At 42.6% G+C, this 22,658-nt stretch overlaps 1 protein-coding gene across 2 annotated transcripts in view; it reads left to right on the top strand.

Moving 5' to 3' along the window:
- Positions 1–22,658, top strand: part of TSPAN18 (tetraspanin 18) — a 121,464-nt gene that overhangs the window by 53,339 nt on the left and 45,467 nt on the right. For both annotated transcript variants that reach the window (XM_050975431.1, XM_009102139.4), the window contains exon 2: positions 8,551–8,681. The gene's annotated coding sequence lies outside the window, so the exon portion shown is untranslated. The remainder of the gene's footprint in view (positions 1–8,550; positions 8,682–22,658) is intronic.

Raw genomic sequence — 22,658 nt, forward strand, 5'->3', positions numbered from 1 at the left:
TACAGGCTTTCTGTCATTAATAGGTGCCTTTCTGTTGTGCAGACAGAGCCAACCCTTCTGAGGCCTTTAAGATTTAAGTTGTTAATAGTATTTACATTTTGGCATCTGATTCTTGGTACTTGAAAATCTAGTAGCTATTTCTATAGGGCTCAGCTCTGCCATCTCTCAGTCTTCTTCCATGGACAGCCCTATTGTTCAATGACAGCATGATTTCCATCCCAGCCAGTGAAACTGTACTTCCAGGGCTGGTGTGTGACTTTGCTGGCTTGCATGTTCCAAGGAAGTTTATTCACTGATAATTTTGAAGTTGCTCTAATTTGACTTAGACAGGTGGTGTATTTGTACTGTACTCTTCCATGATAGCCCTTTTTCAGAACTCAAGTTCAGTAATTTGCAAAAATCAAAGCTTTATTGTGGCTTGCTTGTACCTGTGCACAGCCAGAGCTACCCCAGACTCCAGGAAGAAGCAGTTGAGAACAGCACAAGTTTGGACACTGAGGTGATGCAGAAATGATGTAACATGTGGTCAAGGAGGCCTGACCTGCTCAGCGGGGAATATAGAGAAGGATTTGAGGGGAGAGGGTGGTTTCCTCCACATCTTGGAAAATCAACTTTCTTTTCTCTTTGCACTTAGCAATTTGATTTCATGTGCACATCACCAGTTTCATTACTTTGAAGGACCAAAACCTTTGAACCATGAGCTAGATGTTGGGAACATGATGAAAATGTCAAGATGTGCTATAGAATGGCTTTGTTGCTGTGGTCAGGAGGATTTAGGTGGAGCAGCAGGCACTGGAATGGAATTTTGTAAGATTTAACTCTTCATTTCAAGAGGATAATGGAACAGCATTGCATGTCCTTTTCCGTAATTGACTGTGGCTTTCTCTTTGGCCTTTATCACTTGATTATTGGGGTTTGTGTACTTTTTCCTCTTGAAATACTCCTGCTAAGCCCTTTAAAATTATTGTGTGTTTCAAGAAAAACAATCGGGACTTAAGAGACATTTTTTTGGGAGTGGGGGAATCTGGAGTTTGTTTAAACAAGGGGGATCTGAAGAAGATAAAACAGAGATATCAGCTATGCAGAACTAATGACACATTCCAAGGGAGAGCTGAAGAGCTACACAACTCCATGAAGTGCTCCATTCTGTATTAGCTTTTTCACTGGGAAATCTTTTGAAGGACCAGAATCACACACACATGTATTATACATAAAACTCTGTAATACATGAAAGTATATTTGAATCTAACACTGCATGAGGAAGCCCATGGCATTCTCAAGGAGCAAGCAAACTACACTAAATTCCCTAGGCAGGAATCAAAGCCTTTCCAAAGTAACCTCATTACCAGCAGATGTTTGAATTGCTATAATGGATTTACACCCTTGCTGCACATACAGTGTGTGCTGCCTTGAATGTCTGGGGTTTTTTCTCCCCTTAGATGCTCCTGTAATTCTGGGAACATCCTGCCCAAAATTTTCAATGTTCCTTCTCAGGTGAATCTGAGGAAAAAACTACAAGAGATAGATGAGAGCCTTTAAAAAGTAGGGTAGAAAACTGCCAGATTGTAGAGCTAATAGAGTGACAGCTTGAGTGTGAAAACCCAAGTGCTGTGCTGCAGTATTCCAGGGATCAGCCAGCCCTTTATTCAAGGAAAGAGGAGAAAGCAGCAATAGCAAACCTAAATTAACAATTCAGGCTGACAGAAAGCATCATTTCTGAGTCAAACAAGAAAAAAACCTTGAAAAACAGTTAGGCTGACTGTTGTTTATGCACTACAGATATTTCAAACTCAAAAAAAAAAACTGAGGAAGAACTGATGGTTGTTAAATGATGATTTAAAATTTTTAGAAGTAGCTATTAATATTGCAAATGCTTCTGTTAGGCAACCTGCTTCCTTGGGACAGGTAATTTAATCCTATTGCTCAGAAGTGCAGTTGGTTTCTTCTTCCAATAGGTTTAGGGCACAGAGGGCATTTGAATTAATGAGAGGCAGAATAGTGGGGAAATACTCCATTATCCCGGGCCTTTGGTAAGTCTGGCTAATTAGTGAAGCACTTGAAAGGGATGTCTTTCATTTCCATGCAATTTCAAAATATTTTTTTCATCTGGTAGGGTTGTCATGTGTGTTGACTGATAACACATGGGTAATATATGAAGCATCTACCTTGGTACTTACCTGCACTAGAGGGGTTCTGAGTTGGTAAGTTGAAAGCCCCACAATCAGGTATATTAAAAAACTTCACAAAACTGTACCTGCCAGCACTTGCTTATTTAAGGGGATGGGGGGAGCATTTGGCCTCTTTGGGGCAATATTTGGGTGCCAGCTAAGAATTCCTTGTGCCTATTTACATCAGAATTCCTAAATCTCCTCCCCATGAAAATTAGAAGCATCAGTAGCCTATCAGCTTTGTTTTTAAGGATGAACTTTACAAGCTGTAAAAGGAACAAATGTGATTTGAGTGAAAAACAGGAGAACAGGAAAGGAAGAAACAGTGCTCTCCATACTGAAGGAATAAGCTTCAAGACTGAGGATGTTTTCTTCCCAGTTCATTCACTGGCTTCTTGCCGGATCTTTACTGCCAATGCCTCTCTGGATTTCTGCTTCCCATCTGTAACAAGGGCAATACAATTTTTTCCCTGCTTTTTATTTGTTTAGTCAGCTAGCTTTTTGGGCAGGGAGCTCTTTTATGCTGCACACTGTAAGAAGTTTGGTTCTGTGGGACCAAGAGATACCAGCTCTTGTGATATGAACAGTAACAAAGGGGCAGGAAGATGTGCGAGGGCATGTTTGGGAAAGAGGGCCAGTAGTTCACTTTTTTTCCTTTTTTCTTTTGCAGGGAGGGGACACATTCCTTCACCTTAGTTGCCAGGGAAGTTAAAGTGTTTCTGAAATGTAGCTTTGAACAGTTTGCCACAGTTCAGCATGGTTCTCAGTAGGCCACAGGGCTTCTTTGTTGTGGGATTCCCTATTGCCATGGCTACCATAAATATGATTGCCATTCTTGTCACTGGTCCCAGATGAGGTAGTTTTTCCATTTCAAGGTATGGGAAAAAAATCTGTATTATTTTGTTAGCATGAAGTAGTAATTGTGAGTGTTAACAGTTGAGCAGCCAGCGGTGTTGGTGGGGATCTCCTGGAGGACAACACAGTCACCAGTCACAGCCAGCATGGCTTCATGAGGGGAAAGTGGTGCTTGTCAAACCTCATCTCCTTTTAGAGTATGGTAACAGCCCAGCTGATCTAGGAAAGCCAGCAGATGTAATCTTTTTGGACTTCAGCAGAGCTTTTGATACTGTCTCTCACAGTATCCTTCTGGACAAAACATCCAGCACACAACTGGATAAACACATCCCATAATGGTTGGACAACTGGCTCTCACAGGTCAGGCACAAAGACTTACAGGGAATAGTGTGACATCAGCCTGGCATTTGGTCACTGGTGGGGCTCCACAGGGCTCCATCCCTGGCCCAGTTCTCCTCAACATCTTCATTAACAACTTGAATGCAGGATTGGAAGGAATGCTAAGTCTATGACAAAATTAAATTGGGAGGAGCTGTTGACTCCTCGGACAGAGAGGCTTTGCAGAGAGACCTGAGATATCAGAGGGATGGACATTCACCAGCCATATGAAGTGTAACAAGGGCAAGTGCTGGATTCTGCACCTGGGATAGGGCAACCCTGGTTGTGTGTATAGATTAGGGAATGAGAGGCTGGAGGGCACTGCCACAGGAAAGGGACATGGGGGTTCCTGGTTGACAGAAAGTGGATTATGAGCCAGCATGCCCTGGCAGCCAGGAGGGCCAACCTTGTCCTGGGGGGCATCAGGGACAGCATCACCAGCCAGGCAAGGGAGGGGATTGTCCCACTTTGCCCCCAGCACTGGGGTAGCCTCACCTCCAGTGCTGGGGGCAGTTTTGGGTGCCATGATATAAGAAAGACATTATTAGAGAGTGTCCAAAGCCATGAGGGTGGTGAAGGGTCTGGTGGGGAAGCTGTATGAGGAGCAGCTGAGGTCACTTGGTCTGTTCAGCCTGGGAAGAGACTGAGGGGAAACCTCATTCCTCACAAGAGGAAGTGGAGGGGCAGGCACTGATCTCTTTTCTCTTATGGCCAGGGTCAGGACCCGAGGACACAGCATGGAGCTGAGTCAGGGGAGGTTTAGGTTGGATATTAGGAAAGGTTTCTTCACCAGAGGGTGTTGGGGCACTGGTACAGGCTCCTCAGGGAAGTGGTCACAGCACAAACCTGACAGAGTTCAAGAAGCATTTGGACAATATTCTCAGGGACACAATTTGTCTCCTGAGATGTTCTGCATGCAGCCAGGCCTTGAACTCCATGACCATGATGGGTCCCTGCCAACTCAGCATGTTCTATGAATTCAGTAGGGTGCAGGTGGTGGCTTTGGCTGGTGTCTGATCGTGTCATTTGATGTGCACCCAGATGTGTGCTGGCTGCTGCCCACAGCATGTTGAAGAACTCTCACACACACCTGACATAGCTAAATTCAGGTTTCAGAGGTGAGTCAGATCAACCTGAGGCATTGGATGTTGTGACCTACCTTCTCTCTGGGCATGATTTCTGTGGGAAAAAACTTATTGCATAGATAGATATGTACCTTTAATTTTCAGATATTGTTGACAAAACTGTTTTCAGCAGGGCAAAAATGCATTTTGCCCATAGTCTGGTCTGTAACTGGAGTTGGATCTGGTGCTCCTGGGAATGCCAAATCTCACATCTGATCTGAAATGCCAATGAGCCCATATGAAGCTGTTAATGTTTGTGTGAGGTTTTTTAGTCCTCATTACCAACCTGATAGAAAGATAATTCCTCAGCTGTTGTTCCAACCTGTGGGATTTTATCCACTTAATTAATTTTCTTTCTCGTTGAAAAAAATCTCTTTTTATGCAACAAGGAGCTGCACTTGACTTGCTTTTCAGAGACCCTTCTCATGTCTGTGTCAAAGGCACAGAGGCCCCAGAAATTGGAGGGTGAGCCCTAGGGGCAACATGCTTGTGGAGGCTGAGCTTGGAAATGCTGCCTTGTGTGCTAAGGGCAAGTTCCTGAGGGGAGTTAGGTCTGCACAGTGGAAAGGATCCTGGTTCCTTCCCTGCTCCCCTCTTTTGCTACCCCTCAGCAATAAAATGGAAGCTAGTGACATGACCAAAGGATAACAGACCACTTGCTGAATGCCTGCTGAGAGTTTAAAATGCCAGCCTACACCACCCTCCCCAGCCTTTCAGCATGTCAGCAAGCTGTCTATGTAAATAAATACACATATCAAACAATAAGCAGATGCCTTTTTAACATGCACTGTTTCAGGCTGAGATACTCAGTTCTGGTGCAGCTCATCTCAACATCTGTCAAGCTAATGCCAACTCCACAGCTCCCTTTCACTTGTATTTAATGCACAAAGATTTGTGTTGTGTTAAGTAATGAGGAGTTGGCTTGCTTTACATTTGTTTTGGTGTTATTTCTGATGCACAAAATGTTAAATGGGAATGCTTTGTGTTCCTCCTGATGTCTGTGTCAGTATGTAGTACAAACTCTCGTTGCTTATGCTTGATTAAGTGGCTTTGTACAACCATGTGTGTGGTTGTACAAGCATACAAGGAAGAAAAAAATGTCATTTGCAAAATATACCCCCGCTGGGGCCCCAAAGCATAGAAACATTGAGGTGGGGAGATAGCTGTGACAGTGGTTGGATTTAAAAGAAAACTTTTTTTTTAAGAAACTAAATTCCAGTAGAGTCAGTTGTGCCCCTTAAATCAAACTCAGGAGCCACAGAGTCTAAAGGCTCGAGGGTGAGGGCTCAGTGCAGTGCTGTGGGAGCAGCAGCCGTGAGCTGCTAGTCCGGGTCAGGTCATGTCTAATCCAGGCTCTTGTCTCTGATAGCAGCCAGCGCTGCTTGGAGAGAATGTGAGACCGGGGCAACAACCTGGAGAAATTCCACATTAAGCTTTTGTTTATTTTTGTTTTCATATTAAAAATGTATTGAGCCCAGATGATCCATAGGCCACTGGGCCTACTCTCCTCTATTGAAAATTCACCTGCGGGCTAGAGGAGTGTTGGATGCTCTAGTGCTGCTGTCCCTCTCTGTCCCTCTGCATCAACCTTGGAGAAGAAGCCTGCTTTTTATTCCCTTAATTCACAATTCTCACATGCTACTGCTTTTACTCTGGGGAGATACTGAGGAATCACATTTTTTAAAAAAACAAACCAGACAGACTCTTTATGCATGAATCCGGTGTTTAAGACAGCTCTCTATCAGACTTTTTAGAGTCTGCTGAGAGAAAGGAGAATATTCCTGCTGCCCAAGACACTTTCAATTGGATTAAACAAAGCAGAGGGGATAGGAGAGGCATGGTCCTCCACTGGAGAGGAGTATTTATATGACCTGATATATCTTGTGTTTCTTAATGTTCCTTGAATAGAGATTATTGAAATCTCTCATCTGAGCAAGCACACACAGAAGACAAAATACATTATTAGTGACCCTAATATATTATAGCCCTCTGCTTCTGGTCACAGTGGTGCATCAGCTGGAATAGTAATAGGGAATGAATGGGGCTTGCTTACATGGACAGGACTGTTCTTCCATAATGAAAAGGGAAAATTGCTACTAAAGATGCCATTGAATAAAAACTTTGATGACTCTTGGTCTGCCTGCCTGGGCCACTTTCCCTGCTGTGGTTTCAGATCACTTTGAAAACTTGAATAAACTTTTCCCCCTCACTGTCTTCAAAGGCTGGAAATTAATATTCAATACCTTATGTCTGAAAGGACTAGGACTGTGTGCAATAGGGTATGTTTTTGTTAGGCAGCAGGCATTTTGTCCTGTGCAGAAGTGTATGGATGTGCATTTTCTACATACAAGCACTGGCACCTCTCAAGTATTTGCCCTTCCCCTTCAAAGAAACCAGGATGTGGCTGGTATGTGTGTATTTGAAATGCCAGCTTGTACAGAGCAGAGAAGAGTTTTGTAAACAAACATCCATGGGAGGCTGAGCCACAGCTGGAAGAGTCCACTGGAGACACAGGCATGGAGAACATCTGCCCAAGTACCATTTGGTGGGCCCTTGCTCTGCTCACTAGACCGTGCTGCCCCTCTATTGCCTGTAGGATGAATGTCCAGGGTGCAGAGCACTCCTCAGCAATGTCCCTGTGTTCCCACTAAAGCCTCTCTCTCATCCTGGGGAAGTGTGAAACAACACTTCTGCGTTGGGGAGCGGGGAGCTGCTGACAGAGGGCTGATAGCCTGAGCGTGGGAGGAATTTCCTTTCATGTGGTCTGGTGTGACATTAGCACTTTCCAGCTGGCTTGTAGGTGGCTTTGTAATCCCTGGATTGACAAATGGCAGTTCAGCTCAGTATGGCTGTCATCTTCAGACAGCATGACAGAGACGGGGAGCTTGACATGTCCTGCTGCAGCCCTGTCTGAGTGAGGAGTTGCTGTGACAAGAACCTCTCTCCCAGCTTTTCATCTCGATCCTGAAGGAGGTGCCAAGTGTTGTGTGATGCAGAGGGGTGGGAGATGTTACCTGATGTTTCCCATGGACAGTTGGTGTTGGCCCTGAGATCTGGAGCGGCTGGGCAGGGCAGAGGATTTGGGCTTCAAAAGAAAGCAAATCAACAAGGTAGATTAGAGAGGAGAGAATTAACATCATGAAATGGATTTACGTGGCGCCATCTTCATATCTGAACTGGAGCTGTCAGGGAGAATGAGATCCAGACTCGCTGCTGCTCTCCAGAGAGGAGCTGTACGGAACGATTGCTCGGTGAAAGTGATGGCCCCACCTCTGTGCCCCGTGTCTGGCTGATTTCTGCGAGTAGAAAACAGATGCAATCTGGCATGATCCCTTCTCCTCTCCCACCGCCCTTTCATGCCATTCTGCAGGCTCTGATTTACCTTCTTTTCTCACCTTATTGCTTTCACCCCTTGAACACCTGTTGGTGTCTTCCTCCCACCTTTACCTGCCTCTTAACTCCATCACCTTCTTTTTGATCCTCAATCATTTCTGGCTCCCTCCATTCAGAATAAGTGGTACTTTAACATCTATCCAGTAGGTGAGCAGATGTGTGCCTGTTTGTTGCCTACAATACAGAAGGGATGTGTGTGTGTTAAACACTTAACTACCTATGTTTTATCACACACCACTCCATCCTCTGTTCTGGAACTTGCCTTTTAGGGACTCACAGCCCTCTCCTGGGCATGACTCTCCTCTGCTGTGCAGGGGAGCAAGAGGGGAAGATGCAGAGCAACTGTGTTGCTTCCTCCTTATTCTGCAAAAACAGTCCTGTCCTCCTATTGCCGTCCAGTCAAAGCCCTTTTCTGGTCAGCCTAATGAACTGGAAAGTAAGGAAGAAGATTTTGCCTTTGGTCCTGACCTTGACAGGGTCTTCAGGGTCACTGGGAGATGCTTCCCCTCATTTCCTTCAGGTGTACAAGAAAGGGTTGGTCTTTACCCAAGCAGGAGGAAGTAAAACAAGGTGGCAGCCTTCCCCTCAGGTCCTGTATGTGTCTTATGTATTTTCTTTGCTGTTTCTGACAGGTTGACCAGCCTCGACCACAGTGTTAGAGACCTGAAGCAAGGATCCTGACAGATGCATACTCAGTACAGCCTGACTTCTTGAGGAGAACAAGTATTTCCCTGCAAGCCTATCCCCTCAAAGCAGCACACAGGTAAGGCAGTGCTTCTGATGCTCAGGTTCACTTGCACTGGATTGAACAAATTACTTTTTCCATTCATTTGGCTCAAGAAGGGCTTTGTCACCACTGCCTGCCACGTCTGCAGGGATGAAACCTCACAATGTATTTACAGCATGGGGAATGTTTCTCAACCAAATTGTACCTTCAGAGGATCAAGACTGCCCATATGGTTGAGATAAACATAGGTTAAAAGCGTGGGAGGGATATGCTGAAAAAAGAAAAAAATTACAGATGGGGTATTAATAAAGTAATACTTAAAGTAATACTTGTGTTCTAAAATAATTTTGTATTGAAAATACCTTAATTTAAACAGAAAGCATTTTAAGAAAAAGGAATAAAGGAATGTATGTTGAGGAGAAGGGGTTTAGTAAGAAATTAATTTAATAATGTTGTTTTCAACTCAGAAAGATGTATCAGGTCATCCGTAAGTGGAGAAAAACAAACAGAAAGCCTTGCAGTTCTAATTGCTATGACTCATGGAAACCAGATCTAGAAAAAATGAGGCCCTTTAGTCCAAACTCTTAATCCCCTACTAGTATGTAACATCGTTCCCAGCAGTGTCTACCAGTCCTGATTTAAATGATGGGATTTTCCCTTGTCCCCTTGGGATACTATTGCACAGACTAATAGAATTAATCTGCTTACTTCTCTTTCAACCCCTGACCGCTGCAGATGCAATTAGTAGTAGGTGATGGGGGGATTCTGTTTCCTAGGCTGTATTTTGAAGGCTTAGGGCTGTATTGTGTTAAACCAGACATCAGTTGCAAGCGTGTTTGCATGAGTGTGGCTTATCTGTCAGTACTCATTACAGCCCCATAAACGTCCCTGAACTACATTTCTCAGACTTAGGAGCTTTTCTACAGTCATAATTCAGGATCTGATAAGGTACAGACTAATGTATTTGAATGCCTGTGAGAAAGATAACATGATTGGGAGCTAAAGTGAAATGCAAAGTCATATGCTGCCAGTGCTAGAGACTCGCAGAAGCAATTTACTTCTGTGCTTCTGGAGCATTCTCTGGTCTCTTTGGCTTTTCTCCCAGACAGATTGGTAGGATGAAATACCTTTTTGCTGTGTGTGGTGCTGCTGGAGGAACTACTGCACCTTTCCATCTGTGAATTTCAGGCTTGTCTTAGATGAATGGTGTGGGCCTCTTCTAATGTTTACTGAAAGGCTCCAGTTAAACAATTTGATAAAGTCAAATAAATTTGAGGTGGAAAACCATAACTGGTTGTACTTAGTTAATACAAAGTAGTGCATCTTTCTGTGGCATTTCACCTGGGTTTTCTTCCTCATATTTTGAAAAGTTTTATTAGGGAGAGCAGTTAGTTTCTAAGGCAGATGAATGCTGGAATGCAGATGACCGGGTTACACTTGGAGAGTGCAGCAACAGCTGAGCTGTACAAATTCCTTGTGTGGATTCATCCACTCCCAAAGTGAATTAAAAACAGCATCCTAATGGGAAAAGCAACTGCAATATAATTGCCATTGGATGTTTGAATGAGGCTTCAATGTGAAATGGAGCCTGGGGATCCTGAAAAACTGGGCATGTATCAGCCTTCCACACAGGCTCTGTCCTCTGGCACTAAAGGAGGAGGTTACAGTCCTGTTCCTCCTCCCTCTCAATAAATCCTGGCTCTAACATGCCATAGCTTTTCTGGAGTATTTCTTCAAACAGAAAGCCTATATATAATCTTAGCCACTTAGCCAATCTTTCATTATCAAGATAATTTAATTAAACTTATTAAAATCTGACTAAGTTGCCTGTGTTTGTCAGATACAAAATTCTTAAACACTGAAGATTTTAAAGCTTTGATATGCTCAATGAGTCCTGCTCTGATTTTCCCATTGTTTTTAATTACTTGAAACTCTTTTCCAGTTTGGTGCTTGGCTGCTTCATGTGGTTTTGTAATGTGCTTTAAAGCATGGGGAGGTGGAGACTAAAGCCGAGGGTAATGATCCGTAGCACTCTGGATCATCTGCAGCTTATGTTCCCTGTCCCTGCTTTGCCAGTCAAGCTTTATTCCAGTGAAAGTGTCAGTAAGCCCAAGGCAGATAGGCCCTGTTCCTCCTCTCCCCTTCACTTCTTCTTTACCCTGGAAGTTTATCATGCTGCTCGCTTTTTAAAAGCTTTGCATTAGCTGGGGGGCCGTGAAGTAAAAGGCATGCTTTAAATACAGATGCTGGTGATAGTCCTTTCAAAAGCTGCATTTCTCAAGCTGGGAGCTATTGACCCCTTTCAGTGCAGTCACAAAGAAATTCAAGAGGAAATGGAGGGTGAGGGCCAGCAGGGAATAAATAAATAAATATATATATATATATATATATATATCATTTTTTCCCTCAACTCTTCTTCTTACTCCACCCCCTGCCAAGCTGGTTATTGTTTGTGCCTCTACATGGGATACCAGCAGCCATATAAGGAAAATGGCATAATGTTACATTCTTTCTAAAAATTGATTTCTTACAGTTACTTTTTCTTGCCCCCTTTGCTGAAAGTTGTTCTGTTTTGATGCAAGCTCTAGGCAAATGGAAAGTGGTCACCCATGCTACACATGGTATAGCATCTTGGGTTGTGCAAAGACTTACTTTGTCTCTGTTATCTCAGTTCAGGTGATGCAAGCAAAATGACAAATTATGAGGTCCAGCTACTATGACAGGAGGAGAGGATGTTGCATTTTCCTGAATCTTGAACTCAGTAATAATGAATAATATTGATGTTTGTTTGTTTTCCTGCCTTCTTTTTCTTGCTTAAGAGGATGCTCAGGCCATGGGACAGAGGCAGAGAGCACCCCTCTGCATCCCTTTTCATTCACAATCTCCCTTCATATTCATTTATGTTTGCAGCTGAAGTGCTGAGTGAGTGGCATGCTCCAGTTTGGTCCAGCAGCTTCCTCTCAGTTGGATGTCCAAGCCCACTGCTGGGGATGAGCACAGCCAGATACCCCAGCAGGCAGGGGAAATGCTTGAGCCAGCAGGAAGCCAGGCTGCCAGCAGCAGTATTTCAGATATGAAGTTCTGTGGGTAGCAGGGTCAGTCTAAACATGCACCAGCTCAGGGAAAGGACTCCTGAAGTTTAGGATTTTTTCCTGGTGCAACTGTCACTTGTTGATGAACAGAAAGTGCCTGCTTTCTTGAAAAAGTCTGAACTTCAAACACATCCACTTAGCAACTTCTACAAGGAAACAGCTGGAGCAACATGAGCGCAAAAACAGCCAAATCCCCTGACTCCAGAAAGCAGAGGCAGAGACTGGAGCTGGGAAAAGCATAGGTTTGGGAGCTGGGAAAAAGATAACTCTTGGAGAGGAATGAGTGCATGCTTGTGCACGTGAGCCTAAGATTTGAGCCCTCTTCCTTTTGTCTGCTCTAGTAGCCCCTTGAATTAAAATGCAGTTTTTAGTTGTGCTTTCAATGGTTGCCATCACTTCTGGTTCCTTGTGATGCTCTGCTGATCGTCCCAATAAAAATCTGTTCAACAACTGATAATGTTGCAAACTACTTAAAAACTGAAGTAGAAAAAACACAACTCCTTCTTAGAAAGAAGAAGCAACAAATTTTGAGGTCCATTTACCACAATTATGTCACAATACTCAATATGTGTTTTGCTGAGGTGTGATTACAGAAGTGGAAAAAGGGAAAAAACACACTTAGGGGCAGAATATTAATAGTTCAATATTATTATATTGATTATCTGTGTGTGCAGTGACAATATACTTTTTTAATACTTTTTCCTTATTAACATCTTGAACAGTTTGACAACTTTTAAAGAAACTGCAATTTTGTGAGAATGGAGTAAGGACTTTTTAAAGGTTTGGAGTTTTTTTATATAAGCCTGTAAATGGAGACTTCATTGACCAAAAGAATTGGATATCATACTGCGAAAGTTCTAATTTTCTTTAATGTTTCTTTTGACTGTGAATGAAATTGTTTGGAGAAGCTGTGCTACTCTCCAATACCTACAAAATTAGTCTCCAAGAGAATCTTCCTCTATGATAAATTGTATTTATACTACAGCTAAAACAGGGGGAGCTTTCTGGGCTTTACTTTACTCTGGGCTTGGTATGGCAGGGGAATGAGCTCACACAGTTTTTCTTCACAAAAGGCAATTAGGTGCCTCCTAAATGCTGCCCACTGTGGTATCAAGAGGAGCTATCACAGCGAGTGGTGTGGAACGATGCGGTGCCCCATGTGCTCGGTTCTCAAATTACCAGTGAAGCGGCAAATGGCCTCTGACATGTACATGGCTGGCATGGCACGTCTGAGTTAGCTCTGCACAGATAAATGGGATGCTCCTGGCCCAGCAGCCGTCGTTCCAAGCTCCCTGCAAGCTCCCAGGCCACGTGTTTTGGTGGCAGCCTGCTCGCATTGTAACTGTCCCAGGAGCTGCAGTGGCCGATGTTTGCTGTGCGCGCGCTGACCGGGGAGGGAGGAGCGCCGAGGGTGAGTGCCAGGTCAGCCTTGCATCCCAAGGAGCAGAGCTTGTGATCTCAGCTGGGATGGAGGGAGGTTTCAGCTCTTCTGCTGCAGGAGGTGCTCATCAGGCTGTAAGTGGCTGCAGAGAGTGTGGCACGGGTTTGCCACTTCTGCCCCTAACGTCTCTAGAGGACTCAAATGTGGCTAGAGCTGATTCTGCCAGCAGTGGGTTGACCTTTTGGGAGGTACTGCCCCAGAGAGTTGGAGCTCATCCTTCTGATGCTAACCATGGGGCATGTGGGGACTGCTCTGGGCTATGCTGTTCCCCTGTGAAGCTGGGATCTTGTGTAACATGGAAACAATCATGATGGAAGAGGAAACAAATTGTCATTAGAAATATATCTTTAACAGCTTCTGTCACTTACGTTGAATGCTTCAGAGTAATTTAAAGCTTTTTTGACTAACTCTGTCATGGGTAAATTGCTTTGTCAAGGGAAAATGAGGTCTACCCAGTGTGACAGGACAGGAAAGCAGAGCTGCCTTTCACTGTTGTGCCATGTCCTGGGTGGAGTGGCTGAGACAGGGTGTCCCTGAGAACGGCAGTGAAGGCTTTGCACTGCTTATTTTGAGACCTACAAAGGTACAGTCGGTTTTGATTTATGAATTTTGAAAATTATTGAGTAAAGCTGGGGACTTAGTTTAAAAGCTGCTAGAACTATTCTCTCACTGTAGAGACTTCTCAGGAAACAGATACATAAGAGGGATATATGTGAATGTATTTAAAGCTTTTATTCTTGGGCTTATGAGTAAGAGCTGGGATCAGTGAAAGGTGATAACTACTAAAATCAGTAATAAGGATAGTATTACACTCTAAGTAGTGAAGTGGTTTTGGGGAATTTTGCATTCAATTATTAGCTCTGTGCCTAGACTGCATACTGACAGCGGGAAGTATCTTGATTCCTCTCTGCCTTCCTTCCTCATCTATATAAAGGTGGTGAAACAGCTGATAAGATATTTTGTGTAGGAAATGCATTTTATTTTGTGTAGAAGCTAGCTTTGTGGATCTTTGCATTCCTTTTCAGAGAAATCTGATGGCAAAAAAGTTTTAATTCTGGAGGGTTTATCTTCATTTTTTTCCCCCCCGTTGTTCCTCCTTTCTGTGACAAAACGGGAATGAGAAGAAAAAATTGAAGAAGTAATTCAGATATTCTCTTTCCTCCCTTGTAAAACTTCATATCAAAAACTTCCTCTTTAGCTTACATTAAAAAGAAAATAAATTGAAAACTAGTTGATTTTTAATCTTGCAGAGCATGAAAAAGGTTATTATTAGTATCGAGTCCCCTGACCTGCTTTAAAGCTGAGGTTTCTTTCTTGCTTGCATTGATGCATTTATTTGGTCAAAGTCTTGAGAGCTCTTTTGAGAGAGGAGCCTACACATAGGTCATCTACTGGCCAGGCCTGTGCACAGTAAAGATAATGATAATCTAGTGTCTGGTTTGTCCTTTGTAAGATGACTCATGCTCCGGTTACCTTCTAATGGATGGGAGTTGCATCCTTGGCAGACATTACATTTGTTGACAGCTGTTGGCAGATAAGAAAGCAGGAGCAGCCTTGGACATGCTTGTGCTGGACATTCAGGGCTGTTCTCTGAAGCAAGGGTCAGGAGAGCTGAGGTGGAGAGGACATGCTGGCATTTTGTGGCTGGATGAGATGGAGGGGGTTATAAAAGCAGTTCTCTGCTTGTGTTTTAGCTTCCGGTGCCCAGCACATGGAGGTCTTGAGCTGAACATGTCTGCAGCTGTTCCTCTCCCAAAAACGTGGAGTAGAGCACATGTAAGAGTGGACCAACACCTCCAGCAGCATGTGCAAATATAAATATATTTCAAAGAAGTATGTTTAAGCAACATAAAATTCCTATTTTAATCATCTGTGAAAGGTTTATTTTCAAATGCCCAATCACTAACGAGGTGCTAATTTTCAGATGGACTTGTAGCACTGTCTTGACATTTTGAAGTATCTAGGAGCATTAAGAGGCTTAGTCCCTGCCTGCAGCATGGCAGGAGCCAGCCCCTGAGCCCAGGAGGGTAGGAGGAAGCCTTTCCTGTGAACTGGCCTTGTGTAATTGCCACCTTGAACTGTTTCTGGCACTTTTCCCTGGTGACTGTAAACGATAGGATATTAGAGCTCATGGCTATCCAGCCCACTGGCCTCCCCATGCTCTGCAGCAGGGTTGTCAGGCTTGGGCATTCTTACTGCTGTCTGGGTAGCTCTTTCTGGTGCTAGAGAGAGAAAGATGGACACCCCGTGCAGTGCAGAGAACATGTTTGGCAAGGCAGAATTGGTCACTGACTCCTCAAACTGACCTGGACCATTTATAACATTTCTGGCTGCAAAGTGTATCCAAGAGTACATTCCAAGAAAGCTAAAAATAATATCCTCAGCCTTAACTTATTTCTCCCACAAGGATTCAGTTAACAAGAAGGAAAGAGTTTGTTCTTTTTTTCCCCCATGCTAAAGCGCTCAGCTCTCAGAATGGAGCTATAAGTTTATCACAATTATTGGCCTGTGTGTTGGATTCATGCATGGATCACGTTACTGGAAAGTGTAAGTATTTGCCAGGACTGCCTTTGCTTTTCCATTTCCCTTTCCATCTCCCAGTTCTGTATGTTATCTGGTAGCAGCACTGAAGGCCAAAGTCTCTCCGAACTGATTGGAACCAGGAGTTGGCATTCAGCTATTCTGGGTCCTTCTGCCAAAAGCCAGTGTTCAAAGTAAAGACTGTAAGTACAGACTACTCACATGAGCACAATTTATGGTTGTTTAAAATACCTGAAGATCAGTACAGCAAAGCTCTGATTCTCCTGGAGACTTAGTGTGACCACACGTTGGAAAAAGTTGTGTATATTCCACAAATCATCTCAGGAAATGCGGATAAGTGATGGTGACTTCTAAAAAGCAGTGATGAAATGTTTTCTGTTTTCTGGTTTTTTTTTGTGTTTTTTTTTTTTTTTTTTTTTTTTTTTTTTTTTTTTTTCCTCCAAGATGTAGTTGGAAAGAACTCATTTGAAAAAGTCCAAATTAGCTAAATGTAAATGTTTAGGACTAGCAATATAAATCCCCAGGGATGCTCAGTAGTCCTGAATGTTAGGTGTATAAAGCTAATCCCAAAGTGCTGCCTGAGCTTCTTGGGATCTTGGTCTTTTGCTCTGTGTTTTTTTCTATTGATCAGTAGTAATGAGAGTTGATGAAAAGTCTAGTGTTATGATGGTTCTTTTCCTGTGAATACAAAATCAGCTGTGCATATCAAGTGTGTGAATCACATCTCTGTAGTAGACAATTTTTATGAAAGACAAAAAATTGTACAAACTTTTATATCCAAGAATCTTCACAGAGACTGTACATCTTCATAAAATCAAGTTAAAATTAAGTAAATAGATTCAATCAGTAGTAGGGCTGCATGTATCTACATGTGTGTATATATATATATATGTGTGTGTGTATATATATATGTGTGTGTGTGTGTGTATATATATATATATATATATATATATATATATATATATATTTCTTAACATTAAAATATTTACTTCCAGATTTTTTTAATGCAATATATTTTTTTGTTTAGAAATGCTGAAGCTGACCTTTTTAACATCAAAAAATGAAGCCTACAGTTTCCTATTAAAATTAGATCCAAACATTTTATAAAAAGAGGTTTTGTGTGGTGTTTTGTTTGGGGTAGTTGGTGGTTTTTATGTTAGAAAATGTAAAAAAATTAAATTTCATCTTAGATTCAACAAAGCTTTGGGGAATTGATGTGAAGGAATACCTTAGTATTATTTTTGTTTTAGAAGAAATCTTTGCCAGTTCAAACTGAAGCAATTATTCCCATCTGGTTTGGCCTCTTATTTTTTTTTTTCTTTTTGTCATCCAAACAACAGAATCTTTTGATCATCTTTCTATGTTCTTTCTGGGTATACTGATGCAGAGTAATTTTCGTTAGGTTGGGTTTTTTTAAATATAAAATTTCTTTTTGTGCCCCATTTCTGAAAGAGTTTGGGGCTTGTCTGGCAGGAAAATGACGATTGGGGCATTACTCTGCCTTCTGCTGATGAGCTGCTTTTGCCATTCTTAGTGGCAGGGAGACTGCTCTGGTTTTCCCTGTTTCTAATTTCTCATCCACCTCTGAATTACTGAATACTCTCAGCTGCAAGTCAAGGAATAAGGCATGAATGCTCATTGTTATCATTAAATGTTTTCTTTGCTAATTCTCTTTTATTGTGTCCCAGTGACTTGCAGCTGAGGATTAAAATAATTGCCTTCAGCACCAGCAGTAGGCTCTGTTTGAAACCTCCAAAGGGCATTGTTTGTCTTCCCTGTATCCCTTGCACTGTGCCTGCCCAGGATGAGCAGCACTCTCCTCCCCATTCCAAGTGGTTCTGTTCCTGAGGAATGTTGGACAGATACCATTATACACATAGTGGAGGTGCCCCCAGATTTGGGGTTTGAGCTTGATTTAAAGGGGAGGAGGATGGAAGGGAATGTTTGTTTTTTTTCCAGAGAGACCCTGGCAGCAGTGCTTTGCAGAACTGTTTTAAATACACTCCTCAGGCAGGGAGGTCTGTGGGTGCAGGCGAGCTGTTCAAATGTTTCCATGCAGTGCTCAGGGCTTCCATCCCAAGCACGTACTTCATTATTGCTTCAGGGAAAGGCATTCTGGGAGTCATCAATCAGCATCACTCTGGGCTTCTTCTCAATCAGAGCTCCTCTGATGTGTCTTTCAGTGCTGCTCATTTCATTTTTAATTTCTGAATGGGATCAATTTGCACAGAACAGCACCAGGCAGAAGAGTTGGTTTTGCAGTGGCTGAAAGCATCTGGCCTGTTTTCTCCAAAGCACTTAAATGGGTGTTTTAAGGTGTAGGTCCTGAAGAAGACAGTGGTGGTAGTGCTTTGCTGAAGTGTGCTCTGAAGAGCTCAGTGGTTTCCTAACAGAAGATTAGGTTGTCCCCTTGGATCTTTGCTGTCACCTCTGATCTGGAGCACATCTTGTCTCAGAAAGGACCCCTGTGCTTCAGCTTTACAGTGGTGCCATATCACTGTCCTGCCCCTTTATTTATCCTTCTGTCCTTCCACTTCTCATACCTCCAGATTCTTTGCTGCAACTCATCTTGCTTTTGCTGAGGCAATGCTGCAAAATGGGCATGTTGGGAAGGGAAAAGCTGTAAAAAAGATTTATGTGATTCAAGATAGTCTTTATGTGCATAAGAATTTGGGGGGAAAAGCTTGTCTGACTTAAAAGATAGAAAGCTTTGCCCTTTCTCTGTGTCAGTGGATGAACTCAGACTGAAATCCAGGACACCTGCCTGGTACACAGGTCCCACCTCACCCTTCAGACTTAAGCACATTGCTGTAAAATTGGTGGAGCTGGCTGGGAAGCCACACCCTGTACTGCAAAGGATGGGAATTGCATGCCCTGAGTTAATCTCCTCGAGGACATCTGTACAAAGTGCACTTAGGCCATTTTTTTCTGATGTTCCATGCCACTGGTCACAAAGGAGAAAAGACTGTACTTATTTTTCCCCAAAGTTCAGCTGGAGTTGAAGGGAGGTAGTTCTTTACCTCCCTTAATGAGTAACTTTATACTTTATACTGTGCTGTCTCCTACAATAACAGCTATCAGTGCTAGAAGGAAAATAAGCTATTTGCCAAGACAGTGAGGTTGTAAAAGTTGGTAAGAGAGAAGGAAAGCTATGGGCAAGGAGCTGAGATTGCAGCAGGAGTCATGAGAATTCCCAAGCTCTGAAGAGTGCTCCTGATTTTATCTTTTCATACTGCTCTGGGGATGGTGTTTAATGTTTCTAGTCATGGTGAATGAAAGTAAAAATCCTGACTGGATGGTGTATTAGTACTGTGATGATGAGGAAGGTCGGGATACCTGTTGTGTTTGCTGTGCAGTGTTGCTATGTCACAAATTAAGTTTACAGCTAAGAGCCTCAAATGCTGACACAGCATCAAGTAAGGTAGGAAAGGGCCATTGTACCCCTTTTTCATCCTAGACACAAGGTTTTGTCATACCTTTTTTATTCATGACTGTTCTTCCTTGTATATTTTGCAATTACATAATGTCCATATGGTAGGTTGAAGAATTGTTTGAAAGGCTGTTGAACACTACAGAAGCTCTCTGAGCATATTTCCAGTTCTTTGACAAATAGTTTCATCCTCTGTGGTTCATGTTTTGAATATCAGTAGCCTGTAGACTATCTGAGAATTGAAGATGCTTGGGGACAAGGTTCGTGTCTATAACTTTCTTAGCTCATGGTGTTCTTTGGTCTTTCCTCAAATATGAAATCTTCATCAGACTGTCTCAGTCTCTGTCAACATCAGCTGAAGCTGGAGACTGAGTGGAACAGTGCATCATGACTAAGCCTGCCCAAGGCACTGTCTATGAAATCTGAATGCCACTGAGGTCGGTGTACATACTCCTACGTATCTCTCTGGCCCAGAAGTTTATCCCTTTACTAATGAAGAACTTCTTGTGAATATAAGGACTGATGAATCATCTGTTCTCAGCTGATCTTTTCCTCCCACAAACCATCTCTGAAGCCTGGTAATGTGGGTGCATGTCCATTAATCATGACACTGGTAGGGTCAAAACATGGCTCCAAGAATTGAGACTGCTGCCTATAGGTGGCAATCTGGAAAATCCCTGCAGTAGGAAGAGGTGTACCTAGGTGAGAACATAGAGAGCACTGAGAAGGAAAAGAGAAGGTCACAGTAAGTTTTATATCTTCCCAGTGAGCAGTGCTGGGAAAACAGGCAGCCCCAGGGAGACCAGGCAGCCTCAGGGAGACCTTGGAACATGCTTTCATTGGCAGAAAGTAGTTTGGCAGCTTGTTTTACTCTCTGCCTTTATTCTTTGAAACTGTGAAAGCTCCTTCTATCCCCCACTCCATGCGGTCTGGGGAGGTACCTGTCCCAGCTTCTCCTGTTGTGCATTGCAGAGGTTTGCAGAGCCTCAGGGTTGCCTGTTGCCTGGATACAGGGCAGTCCTGCATCTCAGCCCCCCAGCCAGCCCTGCAAAAGCAGAGCTTGTGGGGGGAGAGGTGGGCAAAGCAATCCCTGTGCACTTGGAAGCAGGAGCACCAAGCCCACCTGATGCAGTCTGTACGCTCAGAGCTTCCCTTTACTTTGCTCCTGTTATTATTATTTATCATTATTATTGATAGGAGAAAAGTGCAGCCCAGCTGCTCGGCGCAGAGATCTGAGGGCTCCCGCAGGGTGAAGTGCTTGGTGCCACTTAGCAAACCAGCCACTGTGCTGGCTCTGGCGTGTGCTCTTTATTTCACATGCTCGTTCTGAGCCTCCTGCTGTTGCTCACGCTACAGCTGCTGACAAGTAGCCTTCCTGGCAACATGGAATCACAGCCTGTGACTTGAGACCCTGTGAGTATAATACGAAGAATGCACTGACTGCTGAATATTTAAAAATAAATTATTTCATCTTAAACATGAAAATGCTCTTTGCAGTTCATACACATCACTGCTTGGTGACAGTGACTGACCAAGTCATGCATTATTCTTGTGTTCAGAGGGGACTATGCTGACTGTAGGGCAAAAACCTCCTCTCTCCTTTGCTGAGCACATGAAAGCTTATTGATAGGAGGATGCCCTGTGGTATGGCACATGGGTAAATATCTATAAACTTCACTGACTGAGAGTAGTCAAAAATAATTTTTAAGCTCAGCTAGTTTAAATTTGGGCTATTTCATATTGCAATGGGTTTTGCTGTGTACATTTGTAGAGCATTGTACTATTTCAAACAGCACTTAGGAACTGTGTCACTAGTGGTAATTAACCTTTAGACTGAGGGAGCATGAAGATGTCAAATAATCAATCAGGGTCCCCTTGCTCAAAGTACAGTCAATTTTCATAACAGGAATACTACCTGCTCTATGAATATGTACATTCAGCTTTAATATGTGAAAGCAAATTAGTGTAATGAAGTGTGTGTGGCAGGGAGATGAGCACCTGAGCAAAGTCACATGAAAGATTGGCTCGTCTTCATTGCTGAAGGAGGATAGCACCAAACTTTGAAGTAATATTAGAAAAAAAACTGTCAGAAGTCTGAAAACCTGAAGGGTTTCAAGAAAACAGTAGAAGGTCAGGAAATGTGGAACAGTTTTTCCTAGGCCTTTAGAAAATCTTACTTCTGAAGGTATTTGCATTTCTGCAAAACAAGTGCAAAAGATTGACGACACAAGTGCATTGTTCTGATGTTGCAGTCCACACTTTGTGTTTCTATTTACACATGTATGAAGGGTGTCAGAGGGTGAGAGATGGGCTCATTGAGATTCCTTGTGTGGCAACTTTTGAAAAGCTGGGCTGAAGGTGAATGTGCTTTGTCTTGGCTCTGTGTGTGTGTGTATAAAATATATATATATACATACATACATATATATGTATGAAAATATGCACACAAAGCCTCTGATTGTCAGTAAATAGCTATTCACAGAAGGCTAGTATCTATTGTAAGTAGAAATGAGAAACCCTTTTCTCTCTGCCGAAGGTGAAGTTAGACATTAAATTGCTATACTTTGGTACAGGGGTTTTGTCATATAAATTGTTTATTGCTCTCTTCCTCTTGTCTTCAAAAATACTTTTCTTATGTGTCTTACCAGATTGTTTACTTAGGTAAACCAAGTAAATGCTAACCAGGGATATCAATAAAATTCCATCTCCGAATCAAATTTTAGTATTAATATCCCAACAAACTGTTGGATTAGGGAGTTTACACCATGTAAATTTTTCTGTTTAAAATGGAAACCACACCCCTTTCTCTTCCCAGATTTCTTTTTTTTACTAGTAGGGAAAATATGTGAAAGCCTGTGTAATATCTGGAAAATTGAAATGGTAGGACTGAATGTTCACTCTGGTTCCTGCTGAACTGCAGAGTGGAGTAACATTTTTGAGAACCATATTAGTATCAATGAACTTGAAAAAACAGTGACCAGAATGGCTGAAATTCTTACCTCTGTACACAGATCCGTGTGAATGACAAGGCTGGACTGAACACCAGCTTTATTGAGAGTGTCAGGAATTATCACTACTCAACTACCTCTACTGTGGGAAAAAAACCCAACAAGCCCATAGCTCACAACATACAGGAGGACAAATAGTCACAGAACTGCAAGAAATTCTGACTGAAAAATTGTTTGAAAGTTCTAAACCACACTTAGCTATGCCTCTCCACCTCTTCTTCCAGCCAAGGGACAGTAGTAACTGGGATAGAAATTAAATTGAACTTATGCAGAATTGATACACTGGATTAAAAAAAAAAAAACCCAAACCAAAACAAAATAGAAATTAAAAACTCCAAACCTGATTTCAAGTTTTGTTTTAAATGAATGTTGGAAGGTTTTTTTCCCACAGCACAGGCAGGCAGGTCCAAAATCTATTGTACTTGTAAAAAAAAAAAAATCTATGACTTGTATTCTAGTCTCAGATTTTTGTTTAGTGGTACAGTCTCCACTAAAGAGTTT

This window comes from Serinus canaria, chromosome 5 (assembly GCF_022539315.1).
Source record: "Serinus canaria isolate serCan28SL12 chromosome 5, serCan2020, whole genome shotgun sequence".
Lineage (NCBI taxonomy): Eukaryota > Metazoa > Chordata > Aves > Passeriformes > Fringillidae > Serinus > Serinus canaria.